At 38.3% G+C, this 21,675-nt stretch overlaps 1 protein-coding gene across 6 annotated transcripts in view; it reads left to right on the forward strand.

The window, feature by feature from the left end:
• Positions 1-21,675, forward strand: part of LOC119647725 — a 253,956-nt gene that overhangs the window by 76,695 nt on the left and 155,586 nt on the right. For all 6 annotated transcript variants that reach the window (XM_038048824.1, XM_038048819.1, XM_038048826.1 and 3 more), the window contains exon 2: positions 2,263-2,309. The gene's annotated coding sequence lies outside the window, so the exon portion shown is untranslated. The remainder of the gene's footprint in view (positions 1-2,262; positions 2,310-21,675) is intronic.

The following is a 21,675-nucleotide window of genomic DNA, read 5'->3' on the forward strand; positions in this document are numbered from 1 at the left end:
AGGTCTGTAGTATGGGTTTATAGTACCTGTTTAATGTCAATCTAAAAACGTTATCCGGAAATCTAAAGGAATAAGTGCTTGTAACATGGTGCTACCAGTCTAGAAATTTGTATCGGACAAAAAGTTTAGATGTATAATTTTAATCCTTTTTTATTGTTTTCAAGGATATAATTTTGCCCAGATTAATTAATTATTTGTTTCCTCTGCGTTGGCTTGAAGGTCAAAGGTATATATTATTTGTTCCGTTTCTGTAACCCCAGGCGTCGGTAATTGACGTTTAATTACTTTATCCCTTATGAGCGATTTACATTCAATCACCTAAGTGGATCGAAATATTTTCTATATATAGTATATCATCAATTTTCTCCGGAAAGACAGGAAGATAACCTTATTCTATTCTTTTAACTTCAAGCTACTGGCTTCTTGTCAATTTATTATCAAAGTGCTATGACTAAGAGATAATGTGGTTCTCTAAATGTCAATCTGATGTTACAGTTTTAGTCGATTAGATCCTTGTCGATATCACTTGAGTGAGGACATAAAAGTAGGTTGTGAGGACACTTAATATCACACGGAACGAGACATGATATATACTTGCAGCTAATAGACTAGACAGAGACTTTATTTATCCTAAAAAGATACCTTTGCTCACTCACTCTGAATAGCGCTCTAATTCCACTTCATCTAAAATTCGCTCCAATTTAGACCGTATGGAACTGATATACAGATGTGTTTCCCCCAATGAGATCCTGCCCTGATTAACAACGTGGATATTGGGAAAAAGGCGACTGAAAACTCCTCATATCCGTGCAAATTGCTTATTCCGTTTTTTCTCGAATCCAGGAAGCCTGGCATTGTTAATGAACTTCCTTACCGGTAAACAAGAAGCATGTTCGTGCCTCGATGCAAGTGACTAATTAGATGTTGGAAACGTGCCCATGTGGAAAAGAATTTTAAGTGGTTTTCGTTTAAGTGGCTTCGGCCATTGTTCTTCAACCTTGTCAGCCTTGGTGTCGTTGACAGCCACCATCGTAAGCATATGTGGGAGTGAATAGAATAATATTCATGAATTGGTTGTGTACGGTCGTTGAATTGACTCGGCGGCATTGACGTTGACTTGGACGAAAATACCCTTCGTTATTCTTCCTTCTGCTGCTAATTCAACCACCCTTACTAGAATACTGATAGGGTTGTATTGCATGACCAGTAGAAAGACTTCGATGTTTCCATTTCGGAGAGAATGTTCTATGGAAAGATAGAAGTACTATTCCCAACAAACCATTCATTTTTGTTTCGACATCAGCCAATGACCTGACAACACTATTTTCTAAACAAGAACGTCATCATGCTCATATTGCTTCCAAGAATATAATTTGCAAGTTTCGAAAACAGATCGTATATCGAGTGCCTATTCCTCTCCGTCTATATGAGCCAACCCTTAGTTCTTCCACTATATTCAACCCTCGCTCCCTACCGGCTGGACGTGCTTTCTCCTCCGCCGTGTATTTCAGTTTTGCTCTTTGGCTTTTCCATTGCAGTAGAGCTCCGACAATACAAAAAAACAACGATGCGACAGTAGAAACGCAACTTATCACCTTTAAATATTTCAGAGAAAAAGTACGCTCGGCTTAATAGCCCGCAAGAGAAATTCTTAACCTGAAACCCTTCTCGTGTTGTATTTGTCAGACACGTTCCTAGCAAAAGGGGAATGAACATTAGCCAACGTCGACAATGGTCCTACAGGAAAAAAAGCCAACAGTGGAAGGACGCAAGGAAGGAAGGCGGAATTTGTAAAGAATGTTTCCAATGAATAATGGAAGAAGAGTATTATGGAAAAAAAGTCCTAGATGAGTTCTATCTTGGCTATTGCAAACCATTTCCATTTTTCTGAAGGCTCGAATATTATTCTAGTATTTTCTTGCTCAATGAGGTGTCTTTCAAGATTTTAAGGTTATTGTTATTGCATGGATTTCCGTTTTATTCTGACAAAGCAGAAATGGGGTAAGAGCAGCAGAGATGGAATTTTTCGGTGGAAAACAATTTTCTAGCTGTGAAAATTTAAATGTGGCATGTTTTCAAGGGTTTAGCAATTGGGTCATTTGTTTAGGATTTCATTTCTGGAATTGTTTAGTGATGTTGCTATTCAATTTTCGAGTCATTTTGACTTGTTTTTATATCAGATAAACAATTTGCTTTTCTGTAAATGCACATCCTCGTATGTGACGCAAACCGAATTATTAATTTTCTTTTTTTTTCTTTCAGTGTTTGCATTGTTTTTCGAAAAAATGTAGTTCTATTCGGAGAGTTATGTAAGTAAAAATTTTATTGTTCTTTTTTGGGATGTATTGTGTAACAAAATTATTCAAGAAGAAATTTAATCTAAAAACCGGAGAGTAGCGTTACTAACAATAGTGTGTTAGGAAGAAATACATATAGAAGTTATTAATTTAAAGTGGGCGCGAATTTTCTTAAGGTCATAGGAGAAATTTTAATTTTTTATGTATATTCCTGCCGTCATTACTTATATATAATACATATGTATGCAGGATGCGTAAAAAGTTGCGATATTTTTTTCAGATATCTTTTCAGTGTAAACTTACTGCAAAGAATAACAACCTTTTTTATTAAGGTTTTGTGTAAACACAAAGCCTTATTAAAATCGGTTTACTGTCTGTCTGTCTATCCGTCACGCGCATTTTTCTCGGAAACGGTTGTAGCTATTGGCACCAAATTTGGTAGAAAGGTAGGAACTGTGAACGCTCATGCATATAGTGAGTTACATCCTTTTATGTCGAATTTAAAGGGGGGGCGGGGGTCCCCATACATGCAAAAGAGGGGTGTACATTTTTTTTCCATCAAATATAGTCATGGGGGGTATCAAATGAAAGGTCTCGGTTAGTACTTTTCGAAGCTGGTCTTAGTTTTGACATTTGTTGAAAAGGTGGGGAGTGCGGGGGGTTGAAAGTGATCATTCCTTTAAGGGGGCCATTCTCAGAAACTACCAAACCGAAAAATTTGAAAAAAATCAGGAGGCTGCCACTATATGGTGCCTGGGCTCCGAAATACATTTCATACCTTTTATCAATTAGTTGAAAAACGCACTATTATTAACAAAGTTATACTAGGTCAAAACGGTCGCTCCTCTGCAAATTCAAGACTATGAATGTCAGTATCACTTGAAAGTGGATATTTTCACATAATATATGCATATTTTGCGTGCTACATGCTAATGGGTCCAATGCACATCCAAACCTCTTTATAAAAGAAATACACAAAACCTTTCATACCTGAAGCGTCTAGCTTCCGGTCTACCGACTTGTATTAATATCTTCCTTTCCTCCTGGGGCCTCAATTTAGTAAGTGGTTTATGAAAATTGCAAAGGATACTCGCACATTCATCCACTGTAACATCATGCTAAGGAAGTATCAGAGCTGCTATCAACGTGTCAAAGCAGCATACATTGAGGTTGAGATCAGGCAACATACTTTGGGTTGAGGTCAACTGCTAAACACCCTGCTGCTCCAAAAACCCCGCCCTTCCAGACGGTAATTGCTGATTGTCCGTGGTTAGAGTACAAGCTGTCATACGGAAGGTCGCGGTTCAAATCTAACTAGTCACAGTGGGGTTTGTATCGTGATTCGACGTTGGATACCAGTCGACTCAGCTGTGAATGAGTACTTGAGACAGATCAGGGTAATAATCTCGGGCGAGTGCAATGCTGACCACACTGTAATCATGTAGTGTACCGTTACGGTCTTGAGTGATGTTGCTCGATACATTAGCATGTCTACATCTGCCATTGGTGCTTTGTTTAAATCTGTAAATGCAACATGTACGATGACGTGTAGGCGTGGTTGGTGCATTACGTTAGGGATGAATGGCAACTATATATATATTAGGTTGTTGTACATGAAATGGCCGATTTGGTACTAAAATTTGAAACGACTGTAAAGTTTACAAAAATTTAATTAATTAATCAAAATAGATGCCAGTCGATTCAAAACACTTCTCCCAGCGAGATACAAGAGCATGTATGCCAGTTTCGTAGAAATCCAATTTCCGGGTGTTGATAAACTCGTTGGAGACAATTTTGATGGCGTCTTCATTCCTAAACTGTTGTTCCGCCAAAAAATGATCCAAATACTTAAAAAAGTGGTAGTCGGTTGGCGAAAGGTCCGGCGAATATGGTGGATGAGGCAGAGTCTCCGAAGAGTGCCCTCCGAAATACTGGTACACACCATTATCACCAATTCATGGCAATACACTACCATCTTCACTCTAGCCATAGTATAGGTATTATGCAATGAGTAAGATAGATCTCTAACAGTATTCTGGCTTTCAATGGCCAGCATTGTTGTATACCCATTCTATGGTATATAAGGTTTATTATTAGTGGTATAGCGCCCGTTCAATCGTGCTAATTATCTCGCGAAGAGTCTTTAGGCTTTTGAGAGAGAGTTAAGAGTAAGTCTTTTCTGTCCGGTCCTTAAATGAATATTTAGGACACAATCTATGGTTTTTTAATATAAAATAGGTAAGACTCATTCGTCTTAAATCTGTCTCGGACTCATAGCTCCGTCCCCATAAAATAATTATAGATAAAATTTCATTAAGCTTTTGATAAGGGTCGTTTCCATCGGTCGGTAAGATAATGGCAACTAACGGCATCGACTGGCTAGTGAAAAATGGAAAAATGTTTCACAGTTGCAGGATGGGAGGATATTAACAGTCCTCTCTTCTTTTGAAACTAAAATTGGAACTTGCAGATAATCTTGACGTCTGTTCTGATTCTTACAAGAATCTCATGCTTCCGGAATGATGGCAAACGATTTCAGGAGAATTCCAAGCACTTCGATTCGTAAGAAATAGCATCACTTTGTTTGGAGTTATCGCACCTTTTGTTTAAATAATTTTTTGCCTGTAGAAATGAGTTTAGATTTGCAGCTCTCCTCTTGCGTTCCAATAAGTGTTGAGGCGTCACGGATCCCATGCCAAAAATCGCTTTAATAATGTCCTTTAGCTATTGAGCGATTTTGGGAGATCGCCATATTCCTGATAATAGTCTGTAGGCTGCTCAACTATGCAAATTTATGCGAAGCTTTATCAATCTAAAGAAAGTTCAAATGCCAATACGAACTGGCACATAGTTTGTACTACAACGGATACATTTTTCCCGGAGAAAGAGCCGTAGCATACATAGAACCGTTATTAAAGAAAGTTAGCCCTTGCTCTATATCATGAATCTTTCGATACATTTACCTGCAGTTATTTTTTCAATAAATTGAAAATTGACATGGGAAGCAACATTGATCTTTCATCGGTGATATTATTGACAACGAACTTTTTCTGCCCTTTGGATTTGAGTAATCAAATCTGTAAAGGCACGTCAACTAGCCAAATTTCTGTTTGAGGGTGAAAATCATTGCCTATCAAACATAACCCATCTTCAAAACTGCTATCTTCCCATCAGCTAATCGATTCTATGAAACACTCCCTTATTTCACTGTAACACATCAAGCTTTAACTTGAATTTTGCGTGTTGAATAAAATCGTTCTGGGAATTTCAATAAAAGACACCATCAATTGGAAAGAGGCTAGTCAATTTCCTCATTAGGGCAAATGAGGCCAAATAAAATTCACCGGAAATGTTAGCGGCCTTAAGTAGACACACCTCCAAAAACAATTTAATGTAACTCATTTTCCCTTAGTGAGTGCTAACCAGGAGGACATTTTCGCGATATGATTGTTTAGTTTAACTTTTGGATTCAAGTGGCGTTTTGTATAGTAACGAAAGTCGTAGGAAATCAAATGGAATTCAAAAATACTTCTCCCAGTTTCCTTGTACAAAATATAACAAGTTGGAATATCGGAAGCTGTCCGCTTCGGGTATAGAGGTTTTGTGTCCATTTTACGGGAGAAATTGTCTGTGTATGTTTTCCCATGCTAGCTAAAAATTCAAAATAGTCCTTGATATATGTATTTTCAAACTCCGACTCCATCGTTTATATGAGTTCACTGTATATGACGATAACGTCATATAGGTCTTAGAGTGCGATAAATTCACGATTCATGGTTATATATGAATATACACTCGTGTGTACAACGATTCACAGACCACGGGTTCTCAAAAAATTTTGTGATAGTAGCTTTAGCCGTTTCCGAGTAAATCGGGTGTGACAGACAGACAATCGATTCTAATAAGGTTTTTGTTCCACACAAAACCTTAAAATGCTGTAAATTGCCTGGATTTTAAAGATATTTTGAGAAGAAATGCTTTTTTGTTAGTGAACTTGTAATGTTATTGACCCTATATAAGGTCATGACAATCTAATATTTTTGCGGATCATCATCAACATGGTGCTCAAAAATTGTTTTTCAGTATATACACATACATTCGAGTATATGAGCCCATTCGAAATAAAGTTTGAATGCCTAACATCAAGAAAAGCTTGCGAAATTGAAGCATTATCTATTTATTAACATAGATTTTACACTTTTTCAGTTTAAGATCTTTGTTTCTCAAGAATTAATGACAGTAACCGAAAGCCAGTCCATGGGATTTCTTCCACTTCACCCTGTATATCTGAAACTTAATCGTGTCCATCATTACCATGATCACCGCTGCACTCCTGAGATTTAATTGGTTTTGTGGTTAGTCAATGTTACACATTTATAGCAGCAGATCCAAGTATTTCGGTCTGAAGCTAATTTGGAACTATTAGATTTTCGGTTGATTGCCATTGAAGGAATTTGTATGTGATTTGGCAGAAATATATATGTAGTATGTAGATATTATAGACATATATCAGCGAATCGCGGATTTTTGTGGTTAAAAGGTTGTCGAATATGGCGTGTGGCCAGCTTTTGAGAAAATCAGATTTGTTTCAGATTTTTTATAACAATAATGCGTAAAACGGTCTTCTGAGAGTGTTTTATTTCAGTGAGTTATTATCCACCATTTATAAGGTTTGGTGTAAAACAGAACTTAATTAACAGTAATTCTTTGTTTTTGTTTGTTCTGTTTCAATAAGGTTGAAATGTGGAAACCTTCAAAAGACTGGCCTGAATACGCCATAGTGTAGGATTATTACCTACTAGAATCACCTCGGACTCCGCTCCCTGCCTCGTGGAGCCATCATTAGATATTATATCACGGGGCGGAGTTAGCCCACTTTCCGTTTCCGTTCTCCTATGCGCATCCAAATCCTCTTGGCATGCTAACATCCTCTGGGCAAAATTTTCGATGATAGCATTTCACCTCCGCAGATGTGCATATAAAATCAACACATCCAGTGATATATTAATTGTCAAAGCCGCAAGTGGTGAAGATGCACGATCTCTAGATACAACACAATTTCGAAACTTAGAAAATACTGATATGGAAGAGTAGCGATAGCTCTCAAAAATTACATCCCATTCTTAAATGTGCATTATCAATCTGATCATGATATTCTGATAACCGCTACCAAAAATCTAAAACCAAACTTAACAATTATTTCTGTCTGCTTTCCGCCGAATACCTCAAATGATATCTTTCGTAAAGAGACTGAAAGATTTTTCTCTTTTTTAAAAACAAATCTAATGTCATCATTGGTGGTGATTTTAATGAACGCGGCAGAACCTATGGGGACTCTACGATCTCAGCGAAAGGGGGGACTCTTGAGTTTCTGGTTAGTGACACTAAATTCAGAGTCCTAAACAACGGTAACGAGACCTTCTACGAAAGGTCGAACGACCGTGAAACCCACACTTCAGGCCTTGATATCACTATGACAAACAGCATCAGTCTCTTCTGGGGACGGAAAATGTCCTCTTTGAAAATTAGCAATAGCCATCACAGCGTAATTACCATTAAAAACCAGAACCTCAGACATGTGGTGAAACATGTCATCAGTAGTATCCTTCTCCAAAACAGTCCTAGCGGCTGATATCGATAACATTTTCCTAGAATACAATATCCCCACTGATACTGTTCGATGGATTCTTCTTTTGATAAGTGTATCATAATCCAAAATGGTTTACCACAAGGAAGCTGCTTCAGCCCGTTCCTTTTCAATCTTTACACTTCTCACCTTCATAACAGTTTTAACACACTGACGACTATAATCATTTTATCCAGAGAGGGAGCTTAAGTACTGAGGAAGAAAGTAAGTAGCTTTCGAAATACGTATTTACTAACTTAATAATAAAAATATATTGTAGTAGGAGCAAGCTACCTAGTTTTATTTTTATTTAGAAGAACTACAAGCATCGGAACGATAACTATTTTTAGATTACCTATTAAGTTTGAAAAGTGCATCATCACTTTTGTGAGAAAGTAAAGGGCGGTTTTCAATACAAAGTTAACGGTGGTAGCATCTCTTTCTTAAGAAGACGGATATCATCGGAAAAAAAACTCAAACCGTACCTTGAGCAAACTACTCGCTGGTTGCAAATAGGCACTACACCCAAGTTATGTCGTTGCGACTTTCCAAAGTATATTAAGACCAATACTTGAGTATACAGCCTAGTCTACCCTTGAAGTGCTAAAATATCTATAATACAACAGCAAATTAACTCGTTTCCGCCTGCCCAACTCCGCAGAAGTTGGAATTTACGAGATCCATGCCAACGCATGCCATTTTTGCACTAGCCCAAGAAATACCCCCTAATCAAAGAAACATTAACACAACAGTTAAGGAAATCGTCAAAATTAAAACAACTAATCCGAAGGAAAAATTCGTTAGCAACCAATAGCTACCCTGCAGTTTTCAATAAATTTCAGTCCACCCTAAACAGCTTTATACAGGACACATATCTATATTGAAGGCTCAACAATTAGCCTCCGACAATTTCGCGATACTGGGTATGAATGCTGCAGGGTCGTTTGAGTCGTATGGTGGGGCTGCTATCATCTACCACAGTGATGAGAGTCACAGTACAACAATGGAATTTCTATTCTAACAGTCGAGTTGGCCGCCATATGGCTGGTAATTATAACATTCAATACCAGAAAGCTGGCCAAAATTGTGATTATTACCGATTCCTTGCACGTCATTGGATATCAACCTATGTGTTTAGCGAGCCTTTTCTAAGTGGTCCCATCGCTGTTGCTATCTACTTATGGAACCCTTCCTTTCGGCTTTTTTCAGATGAGCTTCACGTTATAGATGTTTGCCATCTGGTCTGTCAAGGGAACTGCATACAGCAAGGGAGAACTTCCAAGCCGGGCTATAACCAGTATGCAAGTATACTGGGGCCTTCCTACATTCGGCATCATTCTTACTAGAGCCATGCTCGTCGTGGATGCTTTTTGAACTGACAAGATCCGTCAAGTCGGTTTTCGACTTCTAAGTTGCTCCCAAAAAGAACTCGGTGAGGTGAAAAGGATTTATATTAGTGATGTGATGCAACTCCCCAAGTACAGATTGACAAAACTTAGAAGAATCATTAAACGGCAATAAGCAAGTGATCACATCGACATTAATTTTCATGCGTTCTAATGATGAGAAACTGACGGTGTCATCTACTCAGTGACTACCTATGACACTTTCGATTCAGGATGCGAACTCTCAATAATGGTCTTTAGATTAATTGTTGTACACACAGCTGATTCCTTTTACCGTGTGGCCCTTCTTCACTAAAGTAAATTTCCGTGACAGTCGTGTGATTCCCTGAAATCAGATAATTCTTCAATTCAGATGATAGTATCGTATCCTGTCCACTATTTGACGATGTTCCTGAAAATGTGCGCTCTCGATCCTTCGGTGATTTTTGGCGATAGCTTCTCCATTCATATGTTCCAAACTCATTAATTTTCATTTACCAATCAACCTTCCACTTCAGAAAGTACAAAACAACACATTTGCTCAAGCACCAAGTACTGTTGATCGCATATTAACTGCGGGACTAGAACCTAACATCCGCATAAGCAATATATCGCTTTAGCCGTAGATAAGCGTTAGAAATGCATTAATTAAATCTATCTACAAATAATATCAAAAAAGATGAAGTGGAAAGATGTAAGCATTTTGTAGATAAAATTGCAAAAATTAAAATGATCATTTTTAAATTACTATTTTAAAATCAGTGAATGTCGAAATGGCAAATAGGGAATTATAATGAGGGCAATGGGGGTGTTGAAGGGAGTTGAGTGGGAGATAAAGAAAAATGCTCTTTACAAGGAAACTAATCTTTCATCCGCTCGTCACAGGATGAAAGGGACCTAAATGATGCGGGTATTGAAAAAATCACGGATACTAAAGTTCTCCTTCTAACTGGTCCTGCTTATTTGCATTAATGGGTAAAACATCGAGGACGTTGAGCAATTTTTATGTGAAGGTGGCGTAGCTATTGCCAATGGCGGCATCGAAGCCTATGCAGTTCGAGGTGTTAACAGCCCTAAGTCCACTTTCACGATTTTGTCAAAAAACTGGAAATGTAACTATTTCAATAATAACATTACAACTCATGTTTGAGTTGTGTCATCAAGATATTCTGGTCTAAGATAAAAACAGATGAAAATCTTTCTGGTGTACAGATGAGATTCCCGTGTTGGTAAGAAAGCGGACGCGAAACTGAATCGAAAAAACGCAAGCATTCCATTGCAGGTTATGCCATAAAATGAAACTCATTATCCAGGATGGCTGGTGAGTAGATCGCCCTAGAACTACGTACATCAGTAAAGGAAGGGTGCAAACTTCTCGGAAAATCGTGGGTTGAGCTGTCAGCAGTCGACAGCGATGGCGTGTAGATTTTGTCGCGCATAGAGGCTTATGGCATCCTCATATACTACAACTTTACTGATTGCGGTATCTGTACAAGCTGTCGAAAGTAATCTGAATTACGTAGTCTAAATTCTACTTATATGCTTTCTCTTTCAAAATAGGACTAAATTCGAAAAGTATTTATAGACTTGAAGCTTCTCACTGAAATAAAAATAAATAAAATTCAACTGAGAGTTGATTATGTCATGAGGTAGGGCATAACTGGTGCCCGAAATACGTTTGTACCAATACCTCATTTTTTGGGAAAAACTAACTATTTTTATTTATTTTGGTTTTAACGATTTGGTTATTTTCAATCAGATATAATTTCTGTTCTATAGTGAATTCTTTGCTCTGATTATTTTTAAATACTTATCGATTGAGTAGGCAAGATGATGTAGACATGGCATAGAAATTCCCGCCATGACCGGCATCTGTGTATTGAATGGTAGAAGAATTACACGGCGACTTTTTTTGTATTTTCCTCCCATATATGTACCCCGGATGTTAAGGTGACAATAACAAGACGCTCTGCACTTGATGTAACGTTATTGCCGCACGGTTAGAAAATTGAATTGTACACTTGATACAAGGAATATTTATTTCAGTTTTACCCAGTAAGGAAAAGAAATGGTAACTGGTTTTATTTGTTCCGGTCTATTTCTTCCTGTCTGGCGAAACGCTAATTACCTCATCAACTGTTCCGGTATCCAAGTATATAAAATAAATAAATGGTGTGAACTTCCTCTCCAAATTATTCATGATTATTAAAGCTTCACAAGTTTAGCCACCGAGAAAACTTGTCATATCTTTCAGTTCAGAATCAAATATGAAAACTTAAGTACTGAAAAGCGGAGGTCACAAGAAAAGTAAATACGACGCATGTAGCCGCTAACACATTTTTCATGTCAAAACAATTAACATAGAAAGATCACAGAGTTAGACAGTTAGATAGCTCGTCTTGCAAACTTGTTACACGTGAAATCTCATCCAAATTAATTACCAAGCTTCCATCAAGCAGTGGAAAAGAAAAAAGCAAGAAACATCATTAAAGAATACCAACCACAACGGGCCACTCACTATGCATAATCTTAATTTCTCATTGTTATCAGTCTGGGGATTGTAACTTTATTACGGATGTAAGTTGGTGTCAAAAACGAGATTATTCCATAAACAAGTTCGTATGGTTATGATTCGTAGTGTTACTTGGTTGTTTATTAACCTTTACGCGACACGCAGCGCAGTCTTGACCGCAATATCGTAGTAAACCTCATTACTCAGTGGGTGAACTTCATTTCTTCAGCGACTTCTTTATGGCTTCTCTATGTGAGGTTTTTTATGCTTCTTCGCATTTATTGTTGAATTCATTGAATAGCAGATCTAGATTACTTAGATTAATGCTTATGTGAAGGAAAACCAGTGATTTTTTTTAGGTATTTTGTTGAGTTCAACGGAAGAATATAGAACCAATGAAAGAACTTCTCTTGATTCAATTCATCTGGAATGCCAGTGACCTAATACTGTCTTTTTGCAATAAATTATGAACTGCGAGATGCTAGCCATTTTCAGCATTTGCTCAAGTAGGATCAGCTTATAAAACCTCTTATTGCTAGCGTCTCTTGAACCATGTCGACAAGCTTCACTTTTTTTCAGTAAGAATGGAACTATTCAAAATAATTCGCTTAAATAGATAAATTAAGAGAAAAACTATTGAAATATTCTCCATAAACGGGCAGAATAACTGTATAACCCGTCTTTGCAGTGTTAAATCCATGGTGAAATGTTGGAAACTAGTTAAGTTAGTAAAAGAGCAATATCTCAACATTACATTGAAAAGAAAGTGTCATTGCTGCGTGACTACCACTGCTCGTTTGTAGAAAAGCCCCTTGAACGAGGTGGCAATGAACTTGACAATGTTAGGCTTCCTAACAATGAAAACAAATCCAAATGTTTTATGTATGTTCGTGTGGCAACAATCGAAAAATAATCTCAAGAAAGTTGGCACCATTTCGAGTGCTCATGGGCGGGCGGTGTTACAATGCTATGTTTTACCAAGCTGTCTTGAAAATACTCTTCAATGGGAAAACTTAATGGGTGTTCGAAACCATCAGATCAAGCTTCCTCTTGACAGTAGGTGCTACAAAAGCCTTTTAAGGTTTAGTGTACATCAAAACCTTATTAATTTATTCATTGACTGTTTGTCCATCCAACATTAATTCGACAAGGAATTTTGTGGAGATGTTAGAATTATGAATTCATACATACAGCCAATAACATCATCAACACACTCGAAGAGGGTATGCAAAACTTTTCTCTCAGAGACATAAAATAAACGGTGTGGACTGGCATTTTTGAAGCAATGTTATCCTTGACATTAGCTGTAGGAGAGGGGGTGGAGGGATTAAAAAAAGTCACGATGATGTGCCAATATAAAATCTAAGCCTGCTTAGGGTTGCTCAAATATAGTTTTCTTTTGCGTGTGAGGTAGGTCGACTGCGTGACGCACCATTGAGTTGGTTAATAGTCCTCTGGTCGCTGTACCTTCCACAAGGTTATCAATTAAAAATGCCCCCTTTTCCAAATTAACCACAACCATTTTTGCATTATTTCGGTGTTGCACTATTTTTTTTAGGCTCTCCGGACCTTTGCGTTTTAATCTGACCCACGTCTGGGCCATCATAAGAATTTCAAAACTATGTTGAAACTTTCGAATTTAATTTAATTCTTCAAAACTTTCATGATTTAGTTAATTTGCTCTTCATGATGCTTCATCGAGGCACCTTTTTGCAAAGTATATCTTCTAGAGTTATCTTTGCAAGAATGTTGCTTGGCAGTTTACTTCACAAAAATCTGTATCGGTCCACTTTACTAAATATAAAATGGCTTGTGTAGTACACCTGTCTCTGCTATCTGCCTGTTACATCTTCTGCCAGCTCAGGTTATCATTCCTACCCAAACTGGAGAACCATTTGGTATAATTTATCCCATTTTTAGGCACGGAACACTCGCCTTCACCCTTCTCCCCTTGCCGCTATTCGTAGGAAAAAGAACTTCCAGCGATGACTACGTGGAGGTGGTGATAGAGTTTGGTAGTTAAACTGTTAGTGCTGGTTCAGCAGGCGTTTCCTAGATTTTATGCTTTATTGTGGGTTCCCGTTCCCCATTTTCGCCCTGGGGCCTGAACTAACCTTTGATCGTTGTATATCATCACTTATCTTAAATACACGTTCATGATGCTTCAGGTAACACAGTATCCTTAGCAAATATCCTGGGATTTCAAAAGTTTAGCCACCACAGGCATATTCGATTTGCCAGGTCTAGAATCGTGCTCTTTCTCAGACAGTCCACCAAAATTTTGTATAGCTTCCGCCCGTCGCGAATTTGGCATTTTTACAAGGAGTTTGCTAATTACGGCCAATATGCAGAGGGGTTTGTATGTGAATGTAAGGATGGCATTCCCTTCGACTTGTTAAGTAGGATCAACTCTTCCTTTTTCCATATTTCGGGAAAAATTTCGAAAAAGCATAAATGCAGCAGATTCCGGCGCTTGTTAATATTTTTATAACCTCGCGCTCGGCGGGAGATACACCAGATATCGATACACTTACCTGGTGACAACAGCCTTTCAGCGTGAAATCTTCGGTTCTAGCGTACTCAAAGCCGTTTGAAACATGGTTTTATGTTGGAGTCGAGCAGCGCATCTGCAGTTCCATTTCTGAAGAATTCTCATTTACTCTCTTTATACTCATTCAGATCACTTTTAGAACCCCTGCATCATAGTTGCAGTTTTACCGCCTCCATTAGCTTCTTGTAGTCTCCGTAGTTTTGCAGAATGCCGATCATTTTGTTCCGCCTTCGCCCTGCAACATGCTGACGGGAAATCAATTTTCTTGTATGCAGCATTTTTCTTTTATCCATTCCATTTCCGCTATCCTCCTCTTTAGGCAATATACACTATTTGTCCATTGAATTCATAACGCTAAGAATATATGCAAAGTTTCAACTTCGAGCAGCAGTAAAAGCCCAAGTTTTCAAAATTAACAAAGCGTAACTTTATTATTGAGTGACATTCCTTTGTAATTTTGTTGAAGCCCAACAGATTCTTGCATTTAATATTTTGTAACGGATCATCGTTGTGCTATATGTTATATCCTTAATGTTTTGGTTTGAATTCGTAAGCGTGGTCTTTCTACTTACTTACTCTACTTAGCGATAAGCTAATATACTCAGATAAACTCAATATCGGGTTTAAGTCCGGAAACTTGCCGGGCCAAGGCAATAGATCCAGATTCAGTGAATTTAGATAATTCATGCTAGCTCCAAATGCATGGCATTAAAGTGCAGTGCCGTCGAATTATGAACACTAAGAAAATTTTAATATGTTGCCTTTTGAACTGTGAAATAAAACGAATTACGCCTCAAAAAAGATGAAATGGGCGATTTTAAATAAAATAGGGTTTGGCCTCTCAGAAACCATTTGTTTGAAAATACTCCAACCATTTTCAATTGGTTTGATATCTGGAGACTTGGGTGACCAAGGAAGAACGGCGATGCCTCGGCTAGACAAATACCTCTTGACAGATTTCGCGGCACGGCAGGGTACATTACCTTGCATAAAGATTGTAGTCTCCAATTGCTACCATTCGTTGTTAAAATGGCAGAAGACTATCATTAAGGCTTTTAAATATTGTTGCTAATTCTTCCTGCCTTCCACAAAGTCCAAGGGTCCAGCACTTTTGTTCACTACTACTTCTCAAATGATCGTTGTCGAAAGGAAACAAATTGGTATGTCAGCACCTGCAAAATGGAGTCATCAGCAAATAGGAGCTATAAAACAAAATAAGCCGCAACAAGTTTTTATATGGTAATAGCAGATATTTTGAAATTACTTTTCATTCAAGTCTTACCGTTTCCCAGTCAGCTACAAGGGATGTATGTGTTGCTTTGCGGGATTCAAATGGATCTTTTGCATCGTCTGTGATGAATTTTGGCCTTTTTGTCGGACGATATGTTTTTAGACCAATTTTAGCACATCGATGTTCGAACGGACGTCAATAGTCCCCAATTTTTTACGGATCTTCTTAAAAGTTGCTTTGCGGTCCTCCAAAAATTTTCGGACCATAATCTGGTTTATTCTCTGCGCGATTTTGCGTTTCCCCTTACTGTTCGACAGAAGGCTTGGTTGTTTGCCCTTTCCTCCATGGTTATGTTTTGCATATGTAGAAACTGTACCCACACTTACCCCTTCTAATCAGGCAATTTCTCGGTAATTAGAGCAAGAACGGCTCCCTTTTCTGCTGCTGGATTATCAGTTATTCTGCCCATACTGTCAATTGCGTGATTTTACCATAACTTGAAGAAAGCACACATTTTTTAAGCCGCTGTAAAACTGTTAAAATCTATTTTTACCATGATGTCAAACGTTTCCCAAATAAAAATCACCTGTTTTACCAATGTATGATAATGCTAGAAACCGCGACACGCAACTTTGCTCCGTTGCGTTGACATAGGACACAAACACTTTTTGCATTATGTTAACGTACTGCTTAGATTGCATTGTAACGCTAATAAATTGAATTGGATCCGATCCTTCTTCAGGAATGCAACTCCATTACGGGTGGATATTTCATCTTTTTAATCATACACGCATCAGAAGTGCATACACCCTTTCTTATTTGAACATAATTTACCAGTCACCGCTTCTAGACGACAATCAAAACAAGTCGGGAAACCGGACGGTGCATGAAAGATATGAAAGGCTTTGTGTATTGCTTACAAAAGCACGTTTGAGTGGCCATTCGTTCCATTTGTACGTAACTCGTAACGATTATGTATTTGGTTTGTCAAATCATTCACTTTAGTAGGATATCGACTTCCAAAGTCTTAGAATTCACGAAATTTGCACAAAAGTAAAAACTTTGATCTATGGCAGTATTATGCTCTATAGTATTACTGCAAAAGTCAGTGATTCTAGGATAGACTTAAGGGGGGTTCCCACTAAACTTCTAAAAAATATAATTGTTTGTATCCCTAGCTACCTACCTAGCTACCACGTGCATGAACCACCATACTTTTTAAGATAGTTACGTTCGATAGTTTCAGAGCACGGGTCGTTGAAGTAACTGACCCTTTTCAGACCCCTGCACTCCTCCCCTTTGCAAAAAATACCGGCTTCGTGAAGTATTAATCGAGGGCTTTCATTTGATACCCCGCACCACTACACTCGGTGAAAAAGACATGTACACACTCTTTTACATGTATGGGGTCTCTCCCCTCATAAAGCTCGACGTGCAACTATGCTACTCCCTGCGTACAATGAGATTCATGGCTCCCACCTTTCGTATCAATAGGAGTAACCGTTTCTGAGATACAAGGTACCGAACGACCGACGGACAGACATAGTAAACCAATTTTAATAAGGGTTTGTTTTGTATAAAACAAAACCTTAAAAAAAGCCAGAATTTAAATTCGCCAAAAAAAGAGAAATTAATTTTTAACCAATTTGCCTTTCTCTAATAGCTCGAACTGTAATCCTCATGCAAGCGGGCCCACAACAGTCCCAGCCATTCGGAATTTTTGGATGGCCTCCTGCGTTCCAACCCGTTTTCACATAAACGCTTGCGTCTCACATGTCATCTAGACTACTCTGGGAAGTACCGATTTGAGTCTCTAGAGCCCTTCGCGTAATTAGTCGGTGTTTTCTTCGAGTAGTCTTCCGTTTTCCCTCTCTGAACAACCTCGGCTTCATCGAGAACAATACTGAATTTTCATGCGATTTCAAAAGGGACACAACATACATTTTATTTTCTACCTTAGTATCTCCTTTCTTACCCATTTCCTGCTAATGGACGATTATTATAAAACTGAGGTGTATATGGATGTTTTTTAGAAATTGATGATTCTAAAAAGTTTAGTGTAAATTGCACTGTTACTAACAAACTTGCAATAGCTCAGCTTTTGCTTTTGGGCAAATTTATTGCATTCTAATTCTTTGAAAGTTATTATTTTACTAAAGTCAATAGCCTGACATATTGAATGCATAAATATTAGGCGGCTAGGTACAAATGGAATAAATGCCCCCTCAAACACATAAATAATACCTTTCTATCTGAAGCGCCGAGTTTCTGGTTTTCGATTAATTTTACAATTAGAACAGTGTTCTCCAAATGGAAAAGTTAGGAAGCCTTCGTTTTTAAGGTTTTGTGTAAAACAAAAATCGATTCAATGCCTGTCTGTCTGTCTGTCACATGCATTTTTCTCCAAAACGGCTAAGCCGATCCGAATGAAATTTGGTGGACAGATGGGAACTATGAAATCCCACGCATACAGCGAGTGGCATAAATTTAGGTGGAGTTTAAAGGGGGCTCCCCATATATGCAAAGGGGGGATCCAAAAATTTTTTTCACCGGGTATAGTTGTGTAGGGTATCAAATGAAAGGTCTCGATTTGTACTTTCTGAAACTGACATTAGTTTTGGCATAAAGTGCGTGAGTAAGGAGTCAAAATGTACGCACTGGAAGTGAGACAGGAAACTACCCAACCTAAAAATCCAAAAAAAATCAAGATCATGCGCGTAGATGCAATCTAAGCCTCAAAATACGTCCCATTCCGATATCTGCTCAAATAAGCTTACTAATAGTATATTACTAATTTTGTAAATTTACTGAAAAACCCCCCTTAAATTCATCCCAGGACAGAATTTTGTACCAGCATAGAGGACAATATTTCGTATATACGTGCTAAATTTCGTGGAAATCTGGCAATTAACGCCAAAGTTAGAGCAGTTCAAACTTAGCAATTTCCCGCGAATTTACTGCTTCTAAAGCCATGCAAATGAGATGCTGACGCCATAATTACCCGGAATAATTGACATTCGCGTGAAATATTAAAGTCGCATTTATGAAGAGTATTTATCTGCAGCCCTTTTTAAGGTTTTGTGTAAAACACTTATGTGAAATCTAATCTTCGAGAGATGTCCCATTCCGGTATCTGCTCAAATAAATTTACTAATAGTATATTATCAACTTTTAGAAATAGACTAAAAAACTCCCCTTAAGTTCATCCTAGGTGTACTAAATTTTGCACCGACATAGAGGACAGTCTCGTGCATACACATGCCATGAAAATCCAACTATTAGTGTCAAAGTTATAGAAGTTCAAACTTATCATTTTCGTGCTAATTAAAAGCATCCCAAGCCATACAAATAAGATGCTGACGTCATAATTAACGAGAATAATTGAAATTCGAGTGAAATATTAAAATTCCATTCAAGAAGAATCTAATTCTCCCTAGCCCTTTTTTATTAAAATCGGTTTACTGTCTGTCTGTCTGTCCGTCACACGCATTTTTCTCGGAGACGGTTGTAGCGATTGACCCAAATTTGGTAGAAAGGTGCGAACTGTGAATGTGAACGTGTGAACGTGAATTACATCTTTTTACGTCGAATTTAAGGGGGGGTCCCCATACATGCAAAAGGGGGGTGTACAATTTTTTTTCATTAAATATGGTCATGTGGGGTATCAAATTAAAGGTCTCGATTAGCACTTTTCAAAGCCGATCTTAGTTTTGACATTCGTTGGAAGGGTGGGGAGCGCGGGGGGTTGAAGGTGATCACTTCTTTAAGGGGGCCATTCTCAGAAACTACCCAACCGAAAAATCTGAAAAAAATCAGGAGGCTGCCACTATATGGTGCCTGGGCTCCAAAATACCTTCCATGCCGATATCTGTTTAAATAAAGTTAATAATAGTATATTACTACAATTTTTTGTAATTAATTTTTGTTAAGTTAAGTTAAGTTAAGTTCATCCTTGTACCATGAAATTTTGCAGTGATATAGGCTATAATATAGAGCATGATCTTACCAAGTTTGGTGGCAATCGCACTATTACTAACAAAGTTATAATACCTCAAATTTGTTGCTTCTTTGAAAATTGAAGACTTCATAGTCAATATCACCCGAAAGTGGATACTCTCACATAATATATGGATATATTACGTGCTACGTACTAAGAAATACCCAAAACCTTTCGTACCTGAAGCGTCCAGCTTCCGGTTTCCCGACTTGTTTATATTTGATGTTGGTTCAATTGTTGGCATTTGCTAATAATATTAAACTCAGAGTGTGAAGGGTATGAGGTTGACCATTATCAACACAGGGCTTTTCATCAAATGATTTATTTAAATCGCGTTCTAGAAAATAGAAGGCAATGGAATTTTTAGCTATATTACAGGGAACTGTCGTGCACTCGTCGCTCCTCACATCATTTTCTTTTCCTTCAGCCTTCAGTTCACAAGCGGGGTCGGCTCGTGGTGATCAGTTTCGTCATTTTATTTTATCAAATGCCTGATCAGGATGTAATCTCGAGACCTTTAAATCCCTGTCCAGCGTATCAAGCCATCATTGTTTTGGCCGGCTTTTGGTTGCTTACCATTGCTTTCGATGTTCTGACCAATACTGGTTGTTGAATTCTCGGTAGCGTGAATTACGTGACCACACCATCGAAAACGCCTCTCTTGCAGTTTTTCCACGATCGGTGCAAACCCATATCGATCACGGATATTCTCATTTCAGACGTAATCAAAACGTGTCACGCCACCAGTGCAATGCAACGTCTTCGTCCCCATTACCGCAAGACGCCGTTCATTGCCCTTTATAGTCGGCCAACACTTCGAACTATAGAGGGCGGCAGACGGACGACATTGTAGTAAATATTAGATTTGGGACGTGCACCGATATGTCGATCACAGAGAACACCAGTTGGGGAATGCTACTTCATCCAGGTTGCATTAATGCGTGAAACAATTTCATTACGCAGTTCTCCATTGGCTGATAGCATTGACTCGAGATATTTAAATCGCTGAGTTCTGGCAATGGGAGTAACCTGCCCTTCGAGATATTTAGATTGCTCAGTTCTGGCAATGGCAGTAACCTGCCCAGAACTGAGCGATTTCAATATCTCGGGTCAATGCTATAAGCCAATGGAGAACTACGTTATGCTCCTCACATAGGGAAACGCAAAACCTTTTATACCTGAAACGTCAAGCTTCCGGTTTCCCGACTTGTTTTAATACTTTTAGCGATTCTGCATTATGAACACTACATTGTTTATTCTACACTCCACTCGCGGGCTTCTATAAGGGCAGATGTGACTGGTGGTGAGAATTTGCCCAGTGTGGTTCGTATTTTTCAAAGATTGTTGGAGTTCCCGTCCGGTCCTATGGAGGTACGACTCGTAACGTTACAGGATTCGAACAGAGCTAGCCCCCGTAATTATATGGGAAGATAGCATGTCCAATCAGCGATGTATTAGGTTGTTGCACATGAAATGGCCAATTTGGTACTAAAATTTGAAACGACTGTAAAGTTTAGAAAAATTTAATTAATTAATCAAAATAGTTGCCAGTCGATTCAAACCACTTCTCTCAGCGAGATACAAGAGCATGTATGCCAGTTTCGTAGAAGTTCAATTTTCAGGGGTTGATAAACTCGTCGAAGGCAATTTTGATGACCTCTTCATTCCTCAATTGTTATTCCGCCAAAAATGATATAAATGCTTTAAAAAGTGGTAGTCGGTTGGCGAAAGGTTGAGGACCACACATGCACACTGCCGAGTTGTTCACTACTCCACGGTGCAGCGCCCTCGTATTCTGAATTTCACAGCTCGAGAAAAATACACAATGTTTCGTTTATTGCCCACTGTTTTTATTTGCCGAGAATTCACACTATGTACTAAGGACTGGAGCATGAAATTAAAACGAAAAGCAGGAAACAGCAACTTTCTATTAAACCAGTGAAAATCGAATTGAAAAGTGTTATAACATAACAAAGTCCATTTTGGATGACGACTAGAAGCAGAAGAGACCGGTTCTTCTCCATGCGGTCCCTCTGCCTCCAAACAACGGCACTTTCTCACCGCTAGCTGTCCACT

This window comes from Hermetia illucens, chromosome 2, assembly GCF_905115235.1.
Source record: "Hermetia illucens chromosome 2, iHerIll2.2.curated.20191125, whole genome shotgun sequence".
Taxonomy (NCBI): domain Eukaryota; kingdom Metazoa; phylum Arthropoda; class Insecta; order Diptera; family Stratiomyidae; genus Hermetia; species Hermetia illucens.